Below are 25,264 nucleotides of genomic sequence, written 5' to 3' on the forward strand. Positions count from 1 at the left end.
CTCGTAGCAGACTTGTTTTAAATAGTTTTAAAATAGAAAGATTTAAAAAATGATGTTAAAAACTAGGTTCCCCGAAAACATTTGAAAAGAAAAACGCATCACCCTAAAAAAAATTAAAAAAAAAATGGCCGCGATTCTGCATGTTAATCTGCAAATGTCATCAAAAGACGATAATCTTGCGTGTGGAGAGAGTGAAAAAAACCTTTATTTGATGTTCTGTGCAAGAAAATTGGTAAATAGTAATCTGGAGGCACTGCGTTAGAGTGCCTCGAGCATGCAGCGGAGGCGAACGAACGCATCAAGCCACGTAACATGTGAGACATGAGCGCCATCCGGTAGTTTTCTTGGAAAAGGAAGCGCGTGGCCCTGAGACGGGTGTGCGCGCCCGTCTCAGATGTGATAAGGTGTAGAACGCAAGGCGACGGGTCAGTTCCACCGCCATCTCGTCTTACTTTGCAAAGCGTTGAAAACACTCGCCTTTTCATGGAAGCGTTGCATCGTCAGCGCAGCGTGATAAGCGCTACGATCCTTAAGATTACGAAAGTATGCCTTTTCTAGTAAAAGACGCACATGAGGAATATATACGTGTTGTTATGATGCTCCAGCTATGCGCAATGATTGCTTTTTAATTGACAATTGAACAAGTATGAAGGCTAAATTTCGAGCAACATTGGTGAGCGCTGCGGATGGGGTCAGCCGTTTCAAGTACCCGATGCCGTTAAGGGTGGGCAAATAGATAAATGTACAGACAGACAGACAGACAGACAGACAGACAGACAGACAGACAGACAGACAGACAGACAGACAGACAGACAGACAGACCAAAGTTTTTGCGCCGAAGGTCCCCAAGAAAGACTATCGTCTTCAAAACTATGATCGCTCAAGAATCATCGGTACGTCCTTCGCTTAACGAAAAGCCTAACACGATAGCGGTAAATGTACTCCAAGCTTTAACAGACAACCAAAACCCGCTGTACCGCCATCCGTGCCCACCTCGTGCAGGACCACCTTCAAGAGTGCTGCGCGGGAACCGAGAAACCTCGCCGCACCGACTACCTCGTTAAGAGCGTTGCGTATGGCACTGACAAGCCAACGGTACCGATAATGCCTCTCCACGCGAGCAACCACGCATTATTATTACGGGGCAAGTTAGCCTGTTTTATTTTTTTAATATATTACGTCATCACCATCAATATAGAACTCTCCAATAATACATCGACATGCGATTGCCGTCCGCTACGCTTCGCGACTCGCGCAGTGCAGCTAAGAAATTCATTTTCACGTGAACGAACCACAGATCATACAGAGGCTGCTTTTATTGAAACAAAAAGGGTATGAAAAGAAAATTGGTAGATCTCACGTACAGTGGAAATCAATGATATGCGAAGCACGAATGAGGAAGGTTGAATTGCCGTATTAAAATCAGCACAACGTTATGAGGTGAACGTAAATTATATAGCAAATTCGGTCCGTCTTGATTATCATGTTTACGCCTGGAACTTGCGCTCAGTCGACCATTCGCGCCACGTAATACCAAATTTGGTATATGTGGAGCTAGCGAAAACGGCTGCGAGCGTGCTATGAGTGTAGCGTGCAGTCATGTTTTACGTCACACATTTGTCATGATTTCCATATTTGGACATGTTGTTTGTTTTCGTCGACCGTTGGCGTCACGGACCAAATTTGCTATAAGTGAAGCAAGCCAAACGGCCTCGAGCGCATCATGAGCGTGGCATATAGACTCGTCCTTACATGGCACACGTGTCGTGATTATCACGTTTCCACCAGTCATACACCTTGGTCATTTACTCACGTCACCTAACGCCAAATTTAGTAGATGTGAAGCTAGCGAAACGGTCGCGAGTGCGCTATGAGTTGTCATATTCTTACATGACGCGCGTGTCAGGATTATCATGTTTCCACCAGTCATATATTTCGTCATCCATTGACGTCACGTCACACCACAATTCGTATATGTGGAGCTAGCAAAACGACTACGAGCGCATTATGAAGGGCCCAAAATACTCCAATGCAGAGTTGATGAGCACGCACGCTGGGCACAGCGACGGTACGGTAGAAACGCGAGCAATCTATAGTCTGACGCCAGGCGCTACCGGTGCGACTAGCGTCCGTCGGCGCAGCCCGACGGCAACCAGTGCGAAATGCGAGATGCCCATGCGTTAGCCAGATAACACAGTGTCTCCCTCTTTTCGTGACGAAGGGACGCCGGATATGCTGGAACGCGCATGCGTGAAAGTAACGCAGCGCGGCACGCGCCTCCGAGAATATGAGAATATGGCAGGACCGGCGCCTGGCGTGGCAAAGCCGGCGTGACGCGACGAAACGAACGCCGCAAAGCACGTGCACCGCTTCACGTCGAAATGTATTGGTGCCTTGGCTGTGGCTCGTAGTCATGTCCTTATGTCATACGCATATCATGATTATCATGTTGGTACCAGTCACATACCTTCGTCATCCATTGACGTCACGTATAAGAAAATTTGGCATTTGCGAGGCTAGCGAAACGGCCGCGAACGCATCAGGAGCGTAGCATGTAGTTACGTTGTCACATGACACGCATCTCATGTTTGTCATGTTTGCACCAGTATCCCACCTTCGTAATCCATTCACGTCCCGTAATACCAAATTTGGGATAAGTGACGCTAGCGAAACGGCCGCTACCGCATCATGAGCGTGGCGTGTAGTCATGATGTTCGATGACACGCATGTCATGATTTTCATGTTGGGGTCGGTCGCTATTGTTCGCCATGCAATCATGCTCTACCATACCAGTTTTGCAACATGCCATGTGAACGAAACTACCGTAAGAGCTGCAGGTCCATGAAATGTCAATCATGGCATTCATGACATACATGTCAATATATTCATGTTATGACTACTCAAATACGTTTTTATAAAGTCATGTTATGCTATACGATGTTTGGTATCGATACTATTATCGAAACAGCCAGGAGAGCTAAAAGTAGTAGGCAGCTAGATAGATAGATAGATAGATAGATAGATAGATAGATAGATAGATAGATAGATAGATAGATAGATAGATAGATAGATAGATAGATAGATAGATAGATAGATAGATAGATAGATAGATAGATACAACCGAACTCATCGGCGTTCGCTGAAAAATGCTTCGAATTTAAAAGAAAACGAAGTAGTCACGCTGCAGAATGGCTAACGACCGAAATACCAATCGAAGCTAAAAGCTCGTGTAGCCCAGAACTGGCACGCAGTGACACCTCGGAAAGGGCCACCGAACTTCCTCCTATTTTTACCCAAATATTTCAAGTAATCAAGCGCATCGCGTGCAAAATGCCGTCGCGATCAACGATGCCACATGCCTCAGCGCTACAGGTAGTGGCCGCGCCACAATTTCCAAAAAAAAACTATAGCTTCTCCTTTCCGGTCTCCACAATTCCCGCCATTGACATATGTGGCATCACCAGTGAAACTCGATGACGTTGGCCGAACGAGAAGCGATGATTTCCGGGCACTCTGCCAACAGCTGTTCGCGTGCACCTTGCTGTTCTTGGTCGTGTTGCCGCTTGCGAATCGACATCTGCGACCCGTAATGCAACCACCAAGTCGCTATAGCGTAGGGGCACGGGCCGGCACAACAGCAACAGCGGCTAGTCAACGATCAGTGCACCCTGATGACACACACAACACAGTTGACGGCGAGCTGGGGCTACAGCGTACTAGAAGGGGGCAGTGAAGTGAGCGAGGCGGCCGCGCCGCATCTTGGCTGATTCTCCGGTGGGTGACAGTAGCGGCGGCGCTGTAGTCCCATGGCACTGAAGATCTCAGAAGTGTCTGCATTGGGAGCGCACGCGCCCGAGCCTGCGAAAGTGTGTGATTGCTCGTCTTTATAGCGTTTAATGCGTTTCTGAACCTTTATCAGTGGACGCACCTGCGACGCGCCATGGTGCACGAGTGAATATGCAGGCACACCGAAATTGCATCGATACATTCACTGTTTCAAGAGCCTGTTGACCCACTCGGAAAAAAAAAATGTCAATCGGAATTTGCACTGATCCCCCTAGATTCTTACTTAATCAGCGCTTTGAGCTGCGTTACATCATAAGTAGCTACTGGCGAACTACAAAAAGAGGAGAAGTATTAAAACCGTGATTAAATCGTACGCTTGTTTTGTCGGCAGTCTCAACGATTTCCAAAGCACCGTGTTCCTCATATGAGCCTACATGCGCTCGATTGTTTCACAAGAAACCCGAGTATAAGTAGTGTTGTCACAACATTAATCGGTGCCGACTCAGTTTTATCATGCCAGTTTTGCGAAAGGTAATATTTAATGCTTTAAGAAAGGCAGGCTTAATACACAATAAACTTATAAAAACAACTCACAAACATATTAAAAAGTGCGAATTGTATATGTAGCGCGTCTGTTATTCTGCGTAAATTTATTGTAACCAGTTCTCATTTTGTATCGACAGCTGAAATTGTGCTGCTTTCCAAATATTCTATTGGCGTAACGCCATTGCAAGTCACCAAATTTATGACGATGTTTTGTATTATGAGCGTAGTTCTATTATTAGGTATCAAAAGTGTAGGCAGGCAGTGGTGCATCTTGTTTTGAGAAATTTACCTTTCTTGTATTTGTACACAGTAAACACACACACATGATATATATATATATATATATATATATATATATATATATATATATATATATATATGTCACGGACGGCCATTTTTGGCGAACCCACGTCACGGCAGTTAACGGGCGCCGTAATCCCCACTGACCGTGGGAACAGCGGGCGCATGAAAGAGAACCGGGAAGTGCAGAATGGGGTGTTTTTCTTCGAACGTCGCCACCGACGTTTGATCCTTTTGTAACTGCAGCGGCTTCTGCAGGGTCGTGGAAGGCCGCGATGTACCCCGAACAAGGATTAGACTACGGGACGCACCAGCTGAGAGCCAAACAGTCTGACCGTTCCCACAGGGGAAACCGTTGGAAAACCTCTGGTGGCCAAGTCGTATGACAACACCCCAGCAGGTTGTCACTCTCGCTAGTTGAGGGGGTGGGGTCAATATATTTCTGGGGCGGAGTTTCCATCAATAAAACGCGCATGATTGGACCCATGTAGAGGTCTCTTGTCCCCAAGGTAGAGAGCGAGGAGACACGAGGGGGATTTAAGCGCAGGATTCTGCCCTGCTAGGCAGACTAGTCGCTGACCAACATGGTGTAGAAACAGATTAACAAGTATCTCTTCTAGAAGTTTTTAGTGTGGCTCTGTATCGGCTGGCCACCTAAACTTGGCCGTTCGTCTAGTTGTGACGCGATATTAACGTCTGCAACCTAGACATCGGGACTTCGCCTCGAGTTAGCTCAACCTGCTCGAAGTCACCTGCAAGCACTAGCCTCCTGGAGCCACCAGCGTTGCAACACCATCGACATCGCAGTCGTGCCTGAACTCCCTTCGGCTTCTCGCATCCGGTCGTCGGGGACACAACGCTGCCGGTCATCACACGTAAGCCTTCGCCTGTTTATATCTTCGAACTTTCTGCTCCATCGTTCTATTGTTGTTAGTTTGTGTAGTTTGTAATAGTTCTCTCTCGTAAGCTGAGTTATTGTTTCTTTTATATATTTCTTTAGTTGTATCAAATGTCGATTTATTTTGTTAGTTGTATTGAAGTGTTGTATTTGATCCCGTGTGCTGCAATATCACTAGAGTCAATTTTGTATTGTTTCCTCACGTCTCTGATCTCTACTGTCTTAGCTTGCGTACGGAACGAACTAACCTGCTGTCATTCCCGTCGCCGACTTCGCGCTGGCGACGCTAGAGTGGCAGCTTGTAACAAAACTGGCGTCTGCGACAGGACGTTCCGTACAAGAGTAAGACAGTGAGGTGGGAACAAGAACCGTGCGGACAGCGTGGTGATAGAGCCGTACAGTTGAAGCAGTTGCATCCTGCATATGATTGCGCTGTTTTTATAGTGACATTATAGTGACAGTTGCAGTATGGAGTGTATGGATTTTGATAAGTGGATCACACACGGTAAACACTTAGGACTCGAGGGCGCCGATCTGAGACAATGGGTTAAGGAACAGCAGGAACAGGCGCAGGCGTTAGCCAGAGAAGAGCGGGCACTGGCCCGGGAAGAAAAGAAGAGAGAGCGCAAAGAAAGGGAGAAACAACAAGAAGCGGCAAAGGAAGCCGAAGAACGGGAAGTGCAGTTACTGCAAATAAAGATTCGCCTCAGTGAGAGTAGCAGGGTGAGCCGATCCAGCAGTGAGCACGGCGATGCCGGGGGTGAGCCGAGTTTGAGAATACACACAGGTAGACTGCTCGCCACCTTTGATGAAGGAAGGGACGAATTAGATGCGTTTATATGCCGGTTTGAGAGCATCTTCTAGCCTCAATAACAGTGTTCTATATGAGAATGTAGAATGCTAATTAAGCTCTGTCCCCATAAACATTCGAATTTTTCATATTTAGGTTGCTTTGTGCGTACTTTTGTTTCTGTGTGTTTTTATCTTCCTGTTTTGAAAATTTGTTTGTCTGCATATTCAGCATTCATGTAATTCATGTAACCCACTCTGCGAAAATCCCTAGTAGGGATTGCAGTATTCATAAATAAATAAATAAATAAATAAATAAAATCGCCAGATGGCGAAAGTGGCCTGAAAGCCAATGGGCGACGGCGCTTTCGACATGTCTTACAGGAGAGGCGCTAAGTGTTTATGGCAGGCTACCACCTACAGATGCAGCGGACTACACCAAGGTTAAAACCGCCCTTCTTAAGCGCTTTCGCTTCACGGCGGATGGATTCCCAGACAATTTTAATAAGGAGAGGTCAGTAGGGGGTGAAACAGCAACACAGTACGCGGATCGCTTAAGACATTACTTCGATAGGTGGGTTGAGCTGTCGAAAACTGAGACAGAATTCAAGTTTCTCCGCGCATTGTTGATTATAGAGAGGTTTTTGCATGAATGTGGTTCGAACCTGGCATTATATTTGAAGAAAGGAGGGCGGAATCCCTGAGAGACATGCTTGAGCTGGCAGACCAGTTTTCGAAAGCTCAGGGTGAAGCAAGCCTAGCGAAAACAAAAAAGATGGTCCCATAACGGACGAGAAGGGGAAATACGAAAAAGGAGGCAACAGCCACCCACCACTACCACGGTGCTATATTTGCAATCGTGGGAATCAACTGCTGCACTTGTGTCGCAACATACCTGCCGCTAATGTAGCCATCGTCTGCTTCAAGTGTGGGAAAAAAAGGACATAGGGCAAACGACTGCCGGTCAGGAGCAAATAACTCACTCCCGGCATCCTGCCTCTGCGCACCAAGGGAAACGCGTGAGGATCCCATATGCGACGGGTATATCGAGCTTAGGAATGGCGAAAAAGTCCTCGTCGTCAACACCGTAAGAGTGACACCACCGAAAAATCTGGCCGAGAACCTACCAGTGGCCACAGGGACACTCCGAGGCACAGACATATCAGTGTAGCAGGATACGGGGTGCAACACAGTAATCGTGCGGAGGAAGTTGGTGAAGGAAGACGAGCTGACAGCTACAAGCAGACTCGTCTACTTGGTTGACGGAACAGCGAGGATGCTGCCCTAAGCACGGATTGAGGTAGACACCCCCTACTTTACTGGCAATCTGACAGCACTATGCCTGCAAGATCCACTGTAGGACCTCATTCTGGGCAATATCGATGGCGTAAGACCTCATAATGATCCCAGAAAGGAGACTGAAAAACCTGTCTCGACAAAGGAGTTAAGGCAAGAGCCTGTAGCAGCAGTTATCACCCGTTCCCAAGCACATGCACAGCCGGAAAAATTTGCCAAGCTTCGTACGCCTGGGACCACGGCGGGATTGCCGGGAGATAACTATGGCTGCGAGCAGAGGGGAGATGCGACACTCAAACAGTGTATTGAGAAGATCGGCAGGAAGCAAACATGCCGAAATGAGAAGGGAAGCGTCGAGTACAAACAAGAACAGGGACTGCTGTACCGACAGTACACAGAGGCCAACGGACGGCTTGTACGCCAATTAGTCATTCCGCACTGCCACCGAGAAGCTGTGCTTAAAACAGCACACGATGGTATAACGGCAGGACACTAGGGCACGCAGAAAAATAAGGACCGGATCTCGGAGGAGTTCTTTGGCCAGGCATCACAGCTGACGTAAAAAGGTTCGTCGCCTCATGTTACATTTGTCAGCGCACCGTACCAAAGGGCCGTGTACCTCATTTTCCACTGGGGAGCGCACCCATAATCGACACCCCATTCAAGCGAGTGGCGATCGATATAGTGGGACCGATTCACCCGCCCTCAAAGCATGGGAACCGATACATTTTGACTTTGGTGGATTATGGCACCCGATATCCAAACGCAGTGGCGCTCCCGACTATCGAAACTGAGCGAGTGGCCGAAACCCTGGCCGAGATGTTCCCCTTTTTTGGCGTCCCCCGCGAGGTACTGAGCGACCGTGGCACGATCTTCACATCGGACCTGATGAAGGAAGCAGCGCGGCTCCTTTCCGTGCGCCAGCTCCACACCACCCCATATCATCCCATGGCGAACGGCTTGGTGGAAAAATTCAACGGCACCTTAAAATTCACGTTGAAGCGCATGTGCGCCGAAAAACCGAGAGATTGAAACCGCTACCTGGCACCTCTCCTCTTTGCCTATAGGGAGGTTCCCCAGGCCAGTATGGAGTTTTCACCCTTCGAGATTCTCTACGGCCGCCATGTGAGGGGATCCTTGGCGATACTGAAGGAGCTGTGGACGAACGCCGACTTGACTGAAAAAGCTAAGACGATGTACCAGCATGTCTTCGACCTTCGGAACCGTTTGGAGGAAACGTGCCGCCTGGCACACGAGGAGTTGGAAAAAGCCGGAGCATGGTACCCGAAGCTGTACAATCGAAAGGCGAAGGAGCGGAGTTTCAACCCCAGAGACAAGGTACTGATTTTACTTCCCACCGACACGAACAAGCTGCTGCTGCAATGGAAGGGCGCTTTTGAAGTCCGGGAAAAGAAAGGTGAAGCTGACTACGTCGTAGAGACGGCTGGCGGCAGAAAAATCTTCCACGCCAACTCACTGAAAAGGTACGAAGAGAGGGACAGCAGCCCACGAGGAGGCTTTTCGAAGTCTCAAACAACATGTCTCTACGGAGCCGATATTACGGCTACCAAATTTGCACCAACTATTCGTTCTTCGAACGGACGCATCGGACACAAGTCTCGGAGCCGTGCTCATGCAGGCCCACGAAGGCAAGCTCCGACCCACAGCTTATGCCAGCCGAAAGCTGCTTCCACGGGAGGCTCCCTATAGTACCATCGAACGCGAATGTCTCGCGTTGGTATGGGGAATTCAGAAATTCTCCATGTACTTATATGGAGTACATTTTGTGTCCAGACAGACCACCAGCCTCTGAGTTGTATCCAACAGGCAAAACAGCTGAACGCTCGAGTGCTTTGATGGAGTTTACTACTCCAAGAGTGCCAGTTCACCATTACGCATTATAAGGGTAGCGAAAACATGGGAGCCGATTACTTGAGGAGCTTGGCATCTCAGTCCCCACGTGGGAGCTGCCCGCAACACAGTGATCTGTGTTTTGGAGGACCAAATAAAAGTTTATCCAATCCAATCCAATTACTTGAGCCGGATATAGTTGTTGAGGTCTATGAGCATGTTATTTTTTTTTCTTTCATCGTTGGTTTTCTGTTTGTATGTGCATATTTCATTGTACAAGAAGTGTATTTTGAGTTATTCTCTTTTTGCTTGGTGCATCGGTTGTTTTTACATGTTGTAATGCACATTGAAGGATTTCACTACAGTAGAGGAGCGCACCTGTGCCGTTTTGTTTCGTAGTATACATTCGTGCAGTGTATTCTGTATTGATGGCTGCCGTACACGGCTATTTTTTCCCTGTTTGTATGGCGCATTGATCATTCTGCGTGTAACTGAAGCTGGTACTCTAACAATTGTTTTTCCCCTTTTGTTGTTACTTTGATGCACTCTGCTTATTTATGTTGTGTATAAGAGGGACAGTCCTGATGTCTCCCTTGATGGTGGTGTTTTGTTCCTTGTTGTCGAAAAATTCCCCTCCATGTGAGCAAATGTTATGAATAACATTCTGAAAGTGGGGGGCAATGTCACGGACTGCCATTTTGCGACCCGGCGTCACGGCAATTAACGGGCGCCGTACTCCCTCGTTGACCGTGGGAACGGCGGGCGCATGAAAGAGAACCGGGAAGTGCAGAATGGGGTGTTTTTCTTCGAACGTCACCACCGACGTTTGATCCTTTTGTAACTGCGGCGGCGTCTGCAGGGTCGTGGAAGGCCGCGATGTACCCCGAACAAAGATTAGACTACGGGACGCACCGGCTGAGAGCCAAACAGTCTGACCGTTCCCACGGGGGAAACCGTGGGAAAACCTCTGGTGGCCAAGTCGTATGACAACACCCCAACAGGTTGTCACTCTCGCTAGTTGAGGGCCCTCTCCTAATTAAAAAGGGGTGGGGTCAATATATTTTTGAGGCGGAGTTTCCATCAATGAAACGCGCATGATTGGACCCATGTAGAGGTCTCTTGTCCCCAAGGAAGAGAGCGAGGAGACACGAGGGGGATTTAGGCGCAGGATTTTGCCCTGCTAGGCAGACTAGTCGCTGACCAACATGGTGTAGAAACAGATCAACAAGTATCTCTTCTAGAAGCTTTTAGTGTGGCTCTGTATTACCTGGCCACCTAAACTAAGCCGTTCGTCTAGTTGTGACGCGATATTAACGTCTGCAACGCAGACATCGGGACTTCGCCTCGAGTTAGCTCAACCTGCCCGAAGTCACCTGCAAGCACTAGCCTCCCGGAGCCACCAGCGTAGCAATACCGCCGACATCGCAGTCGTGCCAGAACTCTCTTCCACTTCTCGCATCCGATCGTCGGGGACGCATTGCTGCCGGTCATCACACGTATGCCTTCACCTGTTTATATCTTCGAACTCTCTCCTCCGTAGTCTATTATTGTTAGTTTGTGTAGTTTGTAATAGTTCTCTCGCGTAAGCTGATTTATTGTTTTTATATGTATTTTCAGTTGTACCAAGTGTTGATGTATTTTGTTAGTTGTATTGAAGTGTTGTATTAGATCGCGTGTGCTGCAATATCACTAGAGTAAAGTTTGTTTTGTTTTCTCACGTCTCTGATCTCTTCACTGTCTCTGCTTGCGTACGGAACGAACTAACCTGCTGTCATTTCCGTCGCCGACTTCGCGCTGGCGACGCTAGAGTGGCAGCTTGTAACAATATATATATATATATATATATATATATATATATATATATATATATATATATATATATATATATATATATATGTATGTATATATATATATAATGAGATATAACAGACAGTAATGCCAAGGAATGTACAGGGGAAGTTATTAGAACCAATGGAATGTAAATAGGAAGAAAGAAGAAAGAAAAGTGGATGAAAAAATTACCAGCTGTGAGCAGGAACAGCTAATAATTTTTTCGTCCACTTTTCTTTCTTCTTTCTTCCTATTTACATTCCATTGGTTCTAATAACTTCCCCTGTACATTCCTTGGCATTACTGTCTGTTATATCTCATTATTATTGTGTTAAAACACGGCAATACGAGCCCTTAGGTATACACTTCTCTCCCTTATATATATATATATATATATATATATATATATATATATATATATATATATATATATATATATATATATATATATATATTCATGCAATGCCCCTTAGCACAGCTATTATCTTTTAGGCGGTGCATTTAGAGTCCGATTACGTTAGACTTGAACTACTTTTAAGACTTCATACTGTCGAAAAGGTGAAATCTGCAGTGGGCATTTGTAGAGACACGCGAAATTCAGCTTCTCCAACTGTACACTATTGGCGCAGGGCTACCCATGGCAGATTTTTTTTTTTTTTCGAAGGGTGGGCTGTGCAGCAGAACGCCTAATTTTGGCACTTGGTGGTCACTGTGAATGCGTTTAAATAGTTTAGTATGCAATAAAAAGTAAAATTACGAAAACATTTGGTGGCGTAGAGGGTTGAGATTTTCCTCCTATTTACTCTTTACTTATGAATTTGTGGTTGTGCGTGCATGTGACACAGTACTTGTTTTTTAATCTCGCAGCTTTCAGAGCACAGCTACCTTCCAGTAAATTGGCTCAGTTATTCTGAATTTTGTAGGCGCATAACCAACGAAGAGTCAAGAGAGAAGAAATCAGTATGAGACACACCCTTTCTGAATTATTTTCAATTTCTCACAAGGGCTTTTATGGAGCTCAAATTCAGTACATTGGCGTGTCATACTTCAAGACATCATGTGCTAGACATGAATTATGGGCAGGTACGAAGAAATCTGCATCAAGAAAGCGCAGCGGAGGAGCCGAAGCGCATAGCAGTTGCTGCACGCGGCGCGCGGCTCTTCAGTACTGTTCGACTGCAGCGCCGCCGCTGCGGGCAACGCAGATGGGTTCAGGCGGTGAGGCGCGGTCACGCCAGGGCGTAAGAGTGGCTGAACGCGGCAACCGGAAGTAGGCGCTGTCTCCAACAGCACGTCAGCGGTGATGTATGCTACGTGAGATGAAGAGGGACACTCAGCTGACTCAGCGAGGAGGGGCCAAGTGGTTTCGGAAGAGAGTAGCGCAGGAAAAACAGAAAGAAGCGATCGCCGCGTTTCGGTCATCAAACGCGTGTAACTCCGCCACTATACTGCACCGTTTAGAAAAATTCTCACGGCTACGTGTTCGTTGTAAACTCGAGTACAACTTGCTAACCTCCACTAAACTTCGACCACTTTGTGGTGTAGAATCCTTCAAAGTGGTTGTTGCGAGTTTTGATTACAAAATGGAGCAGTGGCAAATCACTGTTCATCTGTGCCACGTGATCGCCAACAAGTCATGAGTCAGAAATCAAGAGCCAAAGTGCCCAATTATATCGTTTAAAATTATTTGAACGCGCGTTTTGTCACCATGGCTTCGCAAGTAACTATTTGATTGATTGATATGTGGTGTTTAACGTCATAAAACCACCATATTATTATGAAAGACGCTGTAGTGGAGGGCTCCGCAAATTTTGACAACCAGGGGTTGTTTAACGTGCACCAAAATGGGAGTACATTGGCATACAGGACTTCCGCCTCCGTCGAAAATGCAGCCGCTGCAGCTGGGATTTGACCCCGCGATTTGCGGGTCAGCAGCCGAGGACCTTAGCCACTAGACCACGGCGGCGGGGCTCGCAACCAACCAAGTGTTTCTTTCTACCTGCAGAAACCGATGTGTGGATTTCACTTGCGGTGGCTTCTTAAATGTAAAATGCTACTAGAACTCGCTTGTATAAATAACTTAGTAGCCAATAGGCGTAAACCGGGAATGAGTTTCAGCCATTCTGTCGCTCATGGAAACCATTTTGAGAAACCATGTGCATGTGTAAAAGCATCCAGGAGATGTGTCGCATGCATGAAAATGGCTCCACGTTTACAGCTACTCGCTCACGCCAAATGAGCACGCTAGGTGACCGCACGCAGTAGCGTCGACATTAAAACCGCCGCGATCGGGGGAACACGCACAATAAAGAACTTGAGTCAACTCCGCTACGCATGCCATCCGACTCGCTGGATATAACTAGGCGCCAAAGGCACCAGAACACAGAGTCTATCTACTATACTAGCAGCACGCTCGATGCATGGTAGCACATTTTTGTGGGGTCACGCATATTTACAACAATTTAAAGGAGATTATGGCGGCACCATGAGAGCATTTGTAACCAGAAAAGTGCAAAGTAAAAAAAAAAAGGAGGCTTGGCTATGTGTTATTGGTGAACTCCGCCTTTTCCCCCACTTATGCTGACGTTGCATCAAAATTCTAGCTTTTGAAGCTCCTCTAAAAAAGTTCGACGCAATATTTACAATTTTTACGCTTTTGGTGCAGCTTGGCGCAAGAAAAACGAAATATACAAAAATGTGCAATATGCGCAGCTGTGTCACCTCTGTTAAACCTAACAAAAGATACAAGATGAAGGTGGTACATGCCTACGCGCCTATATCAAGCCATGATGACGTACAAGTTGAAAATATTATGAAGATGTGGAATCGGCAATGAGTAAGGCAAAAAAAAAGTCACAGTTTGCCGAAAAGATGAAGCAGTGAACACAAGCAACAAAGTGGAAGGTCACGCACAAAATGGCAAGCACATCGAAAGGTGCCCCGCGGTTTTCACGCATAAATAATGCAAAAAACGTACTCACAGATACCGATAAACGCGAATATTTGTCTCAGTTGTTACGTCACTGTGTCTGGAAAGCACGCTCTTTTCGCAAACTGAGACTGCACCACAATTGCAGTGACCTTTGTGCGCCCAGTAACTACAGAAGAATCGTTCTGGCGAAAGCCAAAGGCCAGTCAAGACGTCCTCCTCACCGTGAGATAAGGGGCGCACGATTGAGCGTCCACCCCAACTTTTCCATGAGGCAAATTACACGTGGGATATGAGAGTGCCTGCCGCCACGTCGTGGCGAAGTGGCGACGCGCTATCAATGCGCCATCTTGCTGGTAATCCTGCAAACACATAGTACCCTCCCCGAGGTGCCGTTCACCAGCGGCAAGTGGTAGACAAAAATACGTTACCGTTTGAACATTGAAGGAACTGCTCCTCTGTGACTCAGTGGTTAACACCACAAAATCACATTTCAGAGGTCCAACATTCGATTCCGCGCGCTGGAGTTTTTTTATGAATGTTTTCTTTCAAATAAAAAGCATTTCTTAGCGAACTTTGGCGACTTTGAGCATATCTATCTATCTATCATTGTAGCCGCCTACGACTTTCCACTCTCTTGGCAGTTTAGATAATGGTATCAATACCAAACTTGGTATGGCATAACATCACTCTATGACGTACATATTTGACTAATCATAACATGAAAATCATGACATGTGGGGTATGAATGTCATCATTTTGCCATTTTATGGTGTTGCTGCTCTTGCAGTGGTTTCGTTCACATACGTTGCAAAATTGGTACGGTATGACACGGTTGCATGGTGAACACAAGCGACAGACCCGAACATGAAAGCCATGACATGCGTGTCATGTAACAACACGACTAGATGCGACGCTCATAATGCGCTGGTGGCCATTTCGTTAGCTTCACTTATACGAAATTCGGTATTAAGGGATATGAATAATTGACAAGCCATTTTATGGTGTTGCTGCTCTTGCAGTGGTTTCGTTCACACACGTTGCAAAATTGGTACGGTATGACACGGTTGCATGGTGAACACAAGCGACAGACCCGAACATGAAAGCCATGACATGCGTGTCATGTAACAACACGAATAGATGCGACGCTCATAATGCGCTGGTGGCCATTTCGTTAGCTTCACTTATACGAAATTCGGTATTAAGGGATATGAATAAATGACAAAGGTATGAGACTGGTGCAAACATGATAAACATGAGATGCGTGTCATGTAAAAACATGATTACATGCTACGCTCATTATGCGCTCGTGGCAGTTTCGCTAGTTTTATATATACCAAATTCGGTATTACGTAACACCAATGGACGACATAGGTAAAGGACATCCAAACGTAATAGTCACGACATGTGTGTCATGTAACAATATGAGTGCATGCCACACTCATGATGCGCTCGTGGCCGTTTCGCTAGCTTCACATATGCCAAATTTGGTATTACGTGGCGTCAATGGAGGACGAAGGTATGTGACTGGTGCAAACTTGATGATCATGAGATGCGTGTGATGTGCGAACATGACTACATGTCACAGTCAAGACGCCAATATACTTCGGCGTTACCTGGTGCACGTGCGCGCCGGCGTTGCCACGCCAGGCGCCGGTCCTGCCATATACATTGGAAATACTGTCCTTCAAACGCACGGCAAATACCGATGTAATACTCACAGACTCTTGTCATTTTATGAAAACACGTCGTAAATAGCTGTAAAGGACAATGGACATATGCTGTATACTCAAACACAGACATAATAGTTGTAGTAGGTAATTTTTTAAATGTGTTTAGGTTGGTTGCACTCTTAAGGTATTTTCCAACCAAAGACCATTACAGACTACTTTTATTGCAATAACAATTATATGACTACTCTTGAAGTGCTCTTGCCACCAGCGTCACCGTCGCCGTTATGTTCTATACAAAGTCCAAATTGATATCCTCCCCGATCGCACAGTTTAGACCGCGGATAAAACGCGGACGATGCGCATACGATGCGTGACACAATGCAACAAGTTTAACCATTAGTAAAATGTCATGCTTGAGAGCAGCGAAGGTAAACAATATTTAGCTGCCGTCCTGAGTTATTGCCAGACTGCCTGCGTGTGTTACATGCAGTGAAGTAGACATGTGGAAATATTCGTACACAAGGAATACTCAAAAGTACATCACAGTATTCCAAGAGATAGAATAAGCAAATATTACAACTCTTTGCGAAAGTAGTTTCATTGCAGCGTAAAAATGCTATGCCATGAGAACACCTACAACCAACCCTATTCTGTGCTGCCGCTAAGCCGAACTTCAAAGTTGAATGAACACCTTACTCTCGCACATGTTACTGATTCATTAACGGTTAATAGCTTGTTCTACGGGCTTATATTTTATGAGTATAGCAATTTTAAAAGTTTACTGTACTTTACTGGTTATCTCATTCGATAGCAAAGGGAAATAAAATGAAGACAGATTTTCACTTTTTCTTTCATGGGAATAATTATCGTCATTAAGAACTGTATCCTATTTCGTCAGGCACTCTCCAAGTTCAGGATTTGAGAACTTAGAAGTAAAGTACTTATTGCTGTTTCTTTATGTGGCCAGAATTTGTATACATATTATTTCGATCAACAATATTTTTTTTAAACTAACTTTGAAATCATTGTTCTGAGCCAAAAACCTGCGCGTATAAGTTTCGTCAGAATCAGGAAGGCTGTCCATGGGACCACAGTATGATTATGAGTCCCGCCGTATTGAACGGCTTCATTAATTTAGTCCATCTGGTGTTGTGCCACGCACACTGACATTGCGCACTACACAAGCGCCTGTATCGAGACAAAATTCAGTGTGGCCACCGCGGCCAGATTCGATGTTGTGCGAATATATCATCACTAAACGCTTTGAAAAAAGGCACTCGACTTACCGATCTTGTACAGCAAAAATAATGAAATCAATAAAATAAATAAACAGTAAAAGGTAAACAGATAGATGCGTATACGAAGAATGAGAAATGATCTGCAGCGTGTTGGTGACAGATGCACGCATTGCTTTGCGAAAACAATATTAAAGACCTGTGGCAATAAAATAAGTTCAATGTGATAAACAACGGAATCGCCTAGCATTCTGTTAACTGCAGTTCTGTCGCGGGCATTCGCGCCTCACGGTCTTGCCTACCGCAAGTATAGCAAAATTGGAAGCACGTACCGCACTGACGTTTGCCTGTCTTTAGTATTTCAAAACACGTAATTGCATTTTAACACTGTTTCGAAAATTGTGAGATGTGCACTCTTTTTTCGTCCCACTTGTTCCTGGAACTGTTGAGTAAGCGCAAGTTATTATTATTTGCTTATTTATTTATTTAAAAATACTGCAACACCAATAAGGAATTTTCGCAGGATGGAACACAAATATTTGATACAACTAGTAGGGTGAACAAGACAATGAAAATGAAACTACGTGTGGTACAAAATCTATGCAGATATATATAAAATTGAAGCAACACCTCAAATACAATTATCAACACGACGAAAAGTAAAATAAGCTTGTTGCACAAGATGGGAGATGAATAAATTCAGAGATGGCTGCAACACCGCATCCTTGGACAGTTGATTCCATTCATTTGAGACCTTGGAAAAAAACTGAATACTTAAACCAGTTGCTGACAAAGGGAGCGGTTGCAGCACAGCGCGACGTAATAATGACGCCTACCAAGCTTACGGCATGGCGCTGTCAAGGTACAAAGGTTGTCGCAGAGATAACGCCGTCAGCGCGCGGTAGTACACGCTCTGCCTCAAACCCTAGCCCCCTCTTGCGCGAAACGTGTGTTTGCGGCAGCGCACAGCCACTTCAAGCGCTTCAACAGCCGGGCGCCGGCGCTGGATTAGACGGCGCCCCCAAGGCGCCGTTTGGCACTGGCGTCGTGGCGGACTTCAAGTCACGTAATCAACGTTTCCCGCCTTTCGTCTCGGTCGTGTTGTGCGGACTCCCCTCGGCGCACGGTCCGATCCGTTCGAGTGCTGGTTTTCGTCGACATATTTTTCAGGCAAGAGGCTGCAACGACGTTTGATGGTCTTCAGGACAGGACTCGTTGGGAATTTTACCGCAGGTACGTGTGCTTCATTTTGGCTTTTGCTATTGGTATGCCGCATAACAGGCACGCGAAAGTATATGCGATTTAAGTAAGGCTCAAGGTGCAGCACTCCCGATCAGTTAGCAACGGATCAGCAAAGCGTATAATCTTTATTAAAAGCATAACGCCCGTGGTACAATGGCGTGAAACAAGGTTCCTGTTGCCAAACCGTTTTCTGCTCTCACTAGAGTGGCACTAGGAGGTCTATCTTTTGGGCAACAACAAATCAAAACCATACATTGTCACCCGTTGAGTGCTTAAATTTTCATGTTGGTGATTGTTAACGTTTTAGCTGAACGTGTCGCGTGGGCTTATCGTTGTGTATTTGTGTTGTGCTGAGAATAGTCAGGCTTTATTAGTTCAAGCTGGCGCTATGCGTTGAGTGATGTAAACACGTGTTTCTTGAGAGAAAAGCACGTGTTGCTATATCTATAGGTGTGCGCAGGCTTCTCTGTCAGGGGAGGAGGGAGGTTTGTCGCAGTGCCTCCCTTCCATATTATACGGCTATATATGGGGCTGACTTTGAGCCCCTCGTGCGCACGTCTATTATACTGTGCGTTGTTACATGTGGCTAAATGCCTCGATCTATGTTTTCACATGTTACTCGTGTATGCTTCGCTGGCAGTACACGTTGTCACAGAATATTTCCTGGAGCCCTGGTGAACCAGTGGAAGTGATGAGGACCCCTTGCAGTGATAGAAAGGTCATAAATTGACACAACATGCTGTGTCAAATAGGTGCCTTTTCTTTCTCTCTGGTATGAATTATTTCAGGTTGCCATTTCAATCTTAACAGCTTGCCAATGTGTTGTGTGGTCTGCTGCGAAATTCCACCTGTTTCTAGCTACGTGTGGCCTTGAAATGTGCGAGCATAAAAATATTTCTGCATGTATATGCCGTAGAAAACCACAACAGATTGTTTTTAGCCATTTTGTGGAGAAAGGGCCACACAAGTCAACTCCGCTGCAATAAAAAAACTGTCATGCGGTGATGCATACCGAAAATAGGAAGGAGCAGTTGTTACGGGAGATAGTGTTTGTTTGCTTGTTGTTTGTTTGTATCAAACAAAAGGCGTTTGTTTGCTTGTATGTTTGTATCAATAATGGGTTCCACGCAACCCTGTTGTGAAAATCGCTGGTGCAAACGCCTTGTGTTTTTTTCGTGTCCTAAGTTCTGTCTCATATTTCCTCGAGTTTCTTTGTGTGATGCTTTCAGGTAGACAATTAAAGGTGTAATATTACGTAGTGGTGGCGTCATCTCCGACCTGACAACCCGTTCTGATCCGACCACTGCCTTGTACGAAAATATTCTTTGCTTGTAATCAGCTTTTTTTTTGTGAAGCTCCTCGTCTGCACTTGCAGCTGCTATTGTGGTGTGCACCATGGAAACAGACTGAGACGCTCAGAAAAGGTTAAATCCTTAGAGGACCAATAGGCTAATAGGAAGTGGTCGTTGCTATTTGTTTACAGCACTGTCTTTCTTTTTGAAAGACTCCGTATTCATCCATGCAGAGCAAGTAAGTGCTGCCACCTTTCGGAGATAAAATGTATTTTTTTACTTTACCTAGCATCCTATTTGTTTTAATAATAAGTTTTTGCTATGGCATCCACGTATTGCAATGTGCGGTCGCGCGATGGTTAGTGTGGTGTCGACGATGATATTTGTTTGCCCTTAAACTTTTCCGTCCGATTTCTCAACAATATCGACAATCCCTCTTCACCCGTTAATTCCCTTCGGTTGCGGAATCACATCTGTTCACAGGCGAATACTGGTGCATAAAATGATGTTAATGCTCACCTGCCTGCGTGTCCCCCCCCCCCCCCCCCCTCCTTTCTTCATTGAATATATTGCACGACATAGCTGTTGAAACTCGCCCTGATTAGTCAATCGGGGAACGGAAAGGATCACCACGGTTCTGCTTCGTGTCCCACAACGCGTGCACCGATTTTTCTGTCCTGGGGCGCAATGCAGCATGGCCCGAGCTTCTCAGGCAGCCGCGTTTGCTCCGAGCTCGCTTGCGGTAGCTGTGGTACGATGACACTGCGGAGCACGTGATAGTCGTGTTGATAAAAAATTGGCAGCATATCCAAGGAGTGCATGATGGGGAGTGGGGCGATTGGTTAGTCCGTGCAATCGTTCTTGCTTCCGTCCGTCCGTGCGTCCGTCTGTGTGACCGTCCATGCGTCCATCCGCGCGTCCGTGCGTGAGTCTGTTCGTGCGTCCGTCCCTGCGTTCGTCCATGCATCCGCCCCTGCGTCCATGCATCTGTCTATGTGACCGTTCGTCCATCTATTCAATATGCATCCAAGTATCACCATCTCGCATTTTTTCATCATATATTCTCCATACAGAAGCACTGCCATCCAGCGGACATTCTAAGGACTAAACGAAAGGTAGCAAACGCACACTTTCTAACGGGTTGCGCTTCGGGTCTACTTCCCACCTTCAACCACCTCGAGTTCATGGTATATAATAGTTCACTGTATTCATGGCCCTGCGGCCCAACGCTCGCTAAACCTTTCTAAAACCAAGGAGGTTACACCCAGCGAGTATAACGTAGCAACCCTTTCTTGTCACATCAGTGCTCAATGTACATGCTAATGGCTGCTAATGGGGAATGAGAGACAGGAGCATCCGGCTTTTAGTTCACGCGCACGCCGCGAACATTTTATTGTTCAACAAAGACCAGGAGAAATCTCCCTCTGGCACCACCTTGCAGGTCAAAATGTAACACTTGTTATACACTACGACTACGAGGGACGAACGGGTGCCACTTTAAGGAGCTTCGCCCCTAAAATGGCGACACGAATGCGCGTGGCGTTAGAAACACATGTGGGGCATTTGCGGTGGCTATCAAAGAAACACCGCGTGCGAGCACGTCAGCGCCACTACTCACTCAACATTTTAGCAGTGCAGCGAGGTTAGCGTCATTATCGTGCTGTATTTTTGCCAACTCAACACGCGCCTCCCACAGGCGTGTTCGTGGGCGTATGTCCTCTTTCGCGCAGGTTCTTTCGCTCCACCTGCAGCATAGAAAGTTTCACTCTGGAAGGCAGCAAGGCTGCACACGCAACACTTTCGTGCTGATCCTTTCGGTTCCATCAAGTATTACGGATAAATGTAAGGAGAAGTGGTCACCAGTGGTGCTCGCATCTTGTCGGCAACGCGGCTGTGATTGGATATGCCATAAGCGCGGCTAAATTGAGTATGACATCCTAGGGAGGTTCAAAATAACGTTGGCAGGTGCTCCGGGCGTTGCTTTAGTTGCGGGCGCCTTATGAGTTTCAGAATAGCGTTTGCTTTTCCAGGGGAAACTTTCCCCACGACCGCGAACCCGAATGCACGGAAGCTACTACACACAGCAATTCGCGGGCCTCGCGGGCCATGGTCACCGCGCGCTATTTCGGATTTTCTGCAGATGGGCCACGAACGCGAACGGCGGCTCGCGTTACAATGCACGTGCATTGACAACTACCACAGCGCAAGGGCTCGCGGTGCGCTATTCTAAACCTCCCGACATGACTTCCTTTACTTCTCTGTGCGTGTGTGCATAGCTTGTGCAGTAAAGCTAGTAGATGAACCATGCGCTCGCTGGCGTTGCGGCGTGAGCACTCCTCCTCGGCAAAAGCAAAAGAGGTGGGCGGACTCGATACTCGCCACGGATTTCTGTTAATCAAACTGATGGATGAGTGAACTCAGATACAAACTCGTTGATTTTGAGAAGACGCGAGCTCAACTCGTGACTGTGATGGTGCCGCTGAGACCGTCAAGCGCTTGATGCAGTGAACGCTACGCGGCAGCTTCCTAGCATATAAAACATACGACGCGCTTTTAAATGCGAAGCCTTTCTTAGCGAACTTTGACGACTTTGAGCGTATCTATCTATCTATCTATCTATCTATCTATCTATCTATCTATCTATCTATCTATCTATCTATCTATCTATCTATCTATCTATCTATCTATCTATCTATCTATCTATCTATCTATCTATCTATCTATCTATCTATCTATCTATCTATCTATCTATCTATCTATCTATCTATCCATCTATCTATCCATCTATCTATCTATCTATCTATCTATCTATCTATCTATCTATCTATCTATCTATCTATCTATCTATCTATCTATCTATCTATCTATCTAGCTATCCGTCTGTCTGTCTATCTATCTATCTATCTATCTATCTATCTATCTATCTATCTATCTATCTATCTATCTATCTATCTATCTATCTATCTATCTATCTGTCTGTCTGTCTGTCTGTCTGTCTGTCTGTCTGTCTGTCTGTCTGTCTGTCTGTCTGTCTGTCTGTCTGTCTATCTGTCTGTCTGTCTGTCTGTCTGTCTGTCTGTCTATCTATCTATCTATCTATCTATCTATCTATCTATCTATCTATCTATCTATCTATCTATCTATCTATCTATCTATCTATCTATCTATCTATCTATCTCGCCGCCTATGACTTTTAGGTGTCCTGGCCGTTTTGATAATGGTATTGATACCAAACCTAGTATGGCAAAACGTAACTGTATGAAGGACATATTTGACTAGTCATGACATAAAACTCATGATATGTATGTCATAAATATCATGATTTACATTTCATGGTCCTACAGCTCTCTCGGTGGTTTCGTTCACATGGCATTTTGCAAAACTTGTATGGTATGACATGATTGCATGGTGAACATATGCGACAGGCCCTAACATAAAAATTATGACATGCTTGTCATGTAACAACATGACTACATGCCACGCTCGTAATGCGCTCGTGGCTGTTTCGGTAGCTTCATATGTACAAACACGGTATTACGCGACGTGAATAGACGACACTAATAAATTACACATCAAACATGATAATCACGGCATGCACGTCATGTAACATCATGACTACATGCAACACTCATGATGCGCTCGAGACCGTTTCGCTAGCTTCTCAACTTGCCAAATCTGGTATTACGTGACGTCAATAGATTACCATGGTATGTGGCTGGTGCAAAACATGATAGTCATGAAATGGATGTCATGTGGGAACATGAGTACATGCCACAATAAAGTGCCATTATATTTCAACGTGAGGCAATGCGCGTTCATTTCGTTGCGTCCCGCCGGCCTCCATTAAACCGCCGGTTCAAGCAGCCATGTGTACTCCAGCACTCGGAAGCGGTGCCGCATCTACTCCAGAAGCTCTTGAGACTCCTGGCGCACCTAAAGTTCTCTTGCCCGCTAACCTAACTCTCCCAATCGAGGAGCGCACCCCGGGCATAGAGGAACGCCTTACGCGCATCGAAGCTTCGATTAATCTCCTCTTCACTAGCTTCTCTGTCCAACGCATAGTAGTAGAGGTTTTTCAGGCTATTCAAGCCTGGACGATCACTCAGTTTCAACTCAAGGCATCGCGTTCCCGCTCCTGCTCGGTGAGCCGTGAGCATGCAGCTCCACGACGTCGTCGTAAGGTGGCTACCACCAACCTGCCGGCGGACAATTCGGCCTCCATGCCCCTCCCTGCCTCTGAGAATTCCGAGCGCGACATGGAGGACCAAATCTAAAACCTAACACAGTCACGATGGCTACCAACAGTACGTCCCGTTCAAATATTGCGTTTAAATTCGAGATCATGCAGTGGTACCCTAGAGGCTTCGGGAAGAGGCGAAATCGTTCACATCTTCACCTTTTCCTCAGATCACTTGGCTCTCAGCCGGCCGTCTTGGCGCTCCAAGGATCTGGCCCTGCTCCATCCCATTCTGGATACTGCTCCTATGTAGGTGGCACCACCACACGCTTCCTCGTGCATAAAGCTTACACGGCGATATAGATTGACCTCGATCTGAATCTTCCTTACAACTGCTGCTTGATATCAATGCTGTCTCAGCCGAAGGGCCAACCATCGATACATATCTTAAACGTGTACTGTCTCCCTAACCTTGCGAGGGCTCGGAGTGCGCATCTCTTCCATCGGGTGCTGCGTATAGTGGCCCGACAACCACTGGTGATTGTCGGGAACTTTAATGCCCCCAGCCCTCACCGGGGTTAACACTACGAGAAAGCCCGGGGCAGAGAGCTCAAGGAGCTCGTTTTCTCACCGAGCCTCACGCTTCTTACCGATCCGGCACAACCGACACGTTCCGGCAACTCGGTCTTGCGAGACACATGCCCTGACCTCTCGCTCACCCGTCACATCCGCGATGCTACATGGGAAAATTTAGGCGTAGGCCTAAACCCTACGCAGGGATCACTTTTTACTCTGCATTTCGTCCATTCCGCAACAGAAAATGCGCCAACACTGGAGCCAAGCCCATCTCACCGATTGGACTCAGTTCAAAATGCAACTATTCCCCGCCGTCCTCTCCTCGACCGATTATGCAGCGTGGGCATCGTATGCACTCCATATGAAACAAGTGAACACTCGCATCCTTGCAACCTCTAATTTGACTCTTGCAATCGATCCACATTTCCCACATTTTTGGCATGCTCGCCGTGGGCCCGTAAGGCGCTGAAAACGCAACAAACTCAATCGGAAACTTCGCGCTCGCATTGAGGCGCTCACTGCAGAGGCCGCCGCATACTCTGCACAACTTTCCGTAACTGGGCAGACACCTGTTCGAAGGCTGCAAACCAGATGAGCTCTAAGAGCGCGTGGCGACTCTTTCGAGGCCTTCTCGATCCCTCCACCACCAGCGGAGAAACGCAACGCCAGCTCAGCCGTGCTCTGCATGCCTTTCATGGCACTACAGATCAACTCGCGCGAGAACTTTGTGACCGCTACATTTGCAGCACAAGTGATCCTGCAGGCCCAGCATATACGTATTCCGGCGCCCCTAACACCGACCTCGACGCCCCATACACGCTTTCCGATTTGCGATTTGCACCCA

General features: G+C 46.4%; 1 protein-coding gene and 1 long non-coding RNA gene across 9 annotated transcripts in view; one reads left to right on the forward strand and one right to left on the reverse strand.

Moving 5' to 3' along the window:
* The window catches only part of LOC119173523 (solute carrier family 41 member 3), an 880,209-nt gene that overhangs the window by 175,963 nt on the left and 678,982 nt on the right, over positions 1-25,264 (reverse strand). The gene's annotated exons all lie outside the window — the stretch shown is intronic.
* The window catches only part of LOC119173525 (uncharacterized), a 63,259-nt gene continuing 56,051 nt past the window's right edge, over positions 18,057-25,264 (forward strand). The window contains exon 1 of the long non-coding RNA XR_005110125.2: positions 18,057-18,366. This is a non-coding gene — a long non-coding RNA (uncharacterized LOC119173525). The remainder of the gene's footprint in view (positions 18,367-25,264) is intronic.

The sequence above is a fragment of the Rhipicephalus microplus genome, chromosome 5, assembly GCF_043290135.1.
Source record: "Rhipicephalus microplus isolate Deutch F79 chromosome 5, USDA_Rmic, whole genome shotgun sequence".
NCBI classification, from domain to species: Eukaryota; Metazoa; Arthropoda; class Arachnida; order Ixodida; family Ixodidae; genus Rhipicephalus; species Rhipicephalus microplus.